Here is a 2,500-nt window from a genome sequence, read left to right on the forward strand (position 1 = left end):
GCGAATGCCAATGAACAACTGCGAAGGGCATTGAGCATGTACGTCCTGCTGCCATCCGCATTACAGTGTATAGCTGCAAGGTGTTTAACATGAAGCGATACTCTGGGGACCGGGCAGTGCGAGTAGCAAACTATATTGCGGGGGTTGCAGTTAGGCAACACTACACTAATTTAACGCGTCGTATGACAATTACAGAGCAGGTTAAGGCCCAACGTGTGTTGGGTTAAGGCCCAACGTGTGTTGGGTTAAGGCCCAACGTGTGTTGGGTTAAGGCCCAACGTGTGTTGGGTTAAGGCCCAACGTGTGTTGGGTTAAGGCCCAACGTGTGTTGGGTTAAGGCCCAACGTGTGTTGGGTTAAGGCCCAACGTGTGTTGGGTTAAGGCCCAACGTGTGTTGGGTTAAGGCCCAACGTGTGTTGGGTTAAGGCCCAACGTGTGTTGGGTTAAGGCCCAACGTGTGTTGGGTTAAGGCCCAACGTGTGTTGGGTTAAGGCCCAACGTGTGTTGGGTTAAGGCCCAACGTGTGTTGGGTTAAGGCCCAACGTGTGTTGGGTTAAGGCGCAACGTGGGTTGGGTTAAGGCGCAACGTGGGTTAGGTTAAGGCGCAACGTGGGTTAGGTTAAGGCGCAACGTGGGTTAGGTTAAGGCGCAACGTGGGTTAGGTTAAGGCGCAACGTGGGTTAGGTTAAGGCGCAACGTGCGTTAGGTTAAGGCGCAACGTGGGTTAGGTTAAGGCGCAATATAGGTTACGTTAAGGCGCAATATAGGTTAGGTTAAGGCGCAATATAGGTTAGGTTAAGGCGCAATATAGGTTACGTTAAGGCGCAATATAGGTTAGGTTAAGGCGCAATATAGGTTAGGTTAAGGCGCAACGTGGGTTAGGTTAAGGCGCAACGTGCGTTAGGTTAAGGCGCAACGTGGGTTAGGTTAAGGCGCAATATAGGTTACGTTAAGGCGCAATATAGGTTAGGTTAAGGCGCAATATAGGTTAGGTTAAGGCGCAATATAGGTTACGTTAAGGCGCAATATAGGTTAGGTTAAGGCGCAATATAGGTTAGGTTAAGGCGCAATATAGGTTAGGTTAAGGCGCAACGTGGGTTAGGTTAAGGCGCAACGTGGGTTAGGTTAAGGCGCAACGTGGGTTAGGTTAAGGCGCAACGTGGGTTAGGTTAAGGCGCAACGTGGGTTAGGTTAAGGCGCAACGTGGGTTAGGTTAAGGCGCAACGTGGGTTAGGTTAAGGCGCAACGTGGGTTAGGTTAAGGCACAATATGGGTTAGGTTAAGGCACAATATGGGTTAGGTTAAGGCACAATATGGGTTAGGTTAAGGCACAATATGGGTTAGGTTAAGGCACAATATGGGTTAGGTTAAGGCACAATATGGGTTAGGTTAAGGCACAATATGGGTTAGGTTAAGGCACAATATGGGTTAGGTTAAGGCACAATATGGGTTAGGTTAAGGCACAATATGGGTTAGGTTAAGGCACAATATGGGTTAGGTTAAGGCACAATATGGGTTAGGTTAAGGCACAATATGGGTTAGGTTAAGGCACAATATGGGTTAGGTTAAGGCACAATATGGGTTAGGTTAAGGCACAATATGGGTTAGGTTAAGGCACAATATGGGTTAGGTTAAGGCACAATATGGGTTAGGTTAAGGCACAATATGGGTTAGGTTAAGGTACAATATGGGTTAGGTTAAGGTACAATATGGGTTAGGTTAAGGTACAATATGGGTTAGGTTAAGGTACAATATGGGTTAGGTTAAGGTACAATATGGGTTAGGTTAAGGTACACATTGTTGTAAGGAAAGGTGTATTGGGGGGGGGGGGGGCGGCGGCGGCGGCCGGTTTGTTGATTGTGATTATAGTAAGTGGATGCCTGCGGCATCATCTGATTTGCCACGTCAGGATGCACCTTTGGCTCATGACAGGCGGCGCTCTGATTCCATGCTTGTGGCAGACCTGTGTCTTTCATTCCTGCCATTGTTTGTGTGCTGTGACAGGAGGCAGTATTGTGATGTTGGGTGTACCCCTGTGTAGGACATGTGTGGGTGTTGGTGGCTTAGCTGAGCAATGGTGGTTGTCGGAAGGGTGGGATATTCTGTTTTGTGAGTGGACCTCCCGGTCTGGTTATGATAGTGTGGATTGTCTAATGTGGCGGAGAGGATGCACTGGGTGTTGTTCCATGCTGGTGCTTACATATTGTCTCTGTGCCTGTTACAGGCAGAGAGTAGTGCGTGATAAGAGTGTCTGGTTGACGTGTGGTTGTGATTGTGAGCAGAGTCTTTCAGCATGTATACGGACAGTTGTATACATTATCTGTATTTTGATGGCTCTATCTATTACTAATCAGCGCCGTGTATACGTTTCATCCGGTTCCAGTCGAAACTGTTGTATCTCTGTACATTAGTGACACGGCGAGGCCGCCATGTAGTTACTCGTCTCGGCAGCTTCCACCGGTGTATGGCAAATGATTATAAGGAATCAGTCTAGTCGTCA

The sequence above is a fragment of the Schistocerca americana genome, chromosome 6 (assembly GCF_021461395.2).
Source record: "Schistocerca americana isolate TAMUIC-IGC-003095 chromosome 6, iqSchAmer2.1, whole genome shotgun sequence".
NCBI lineage: Eukaryota > Metazoa > Arthropoda > Insecta > Orthoptera > Acrididae > Schistocerca > Schistocerca americana.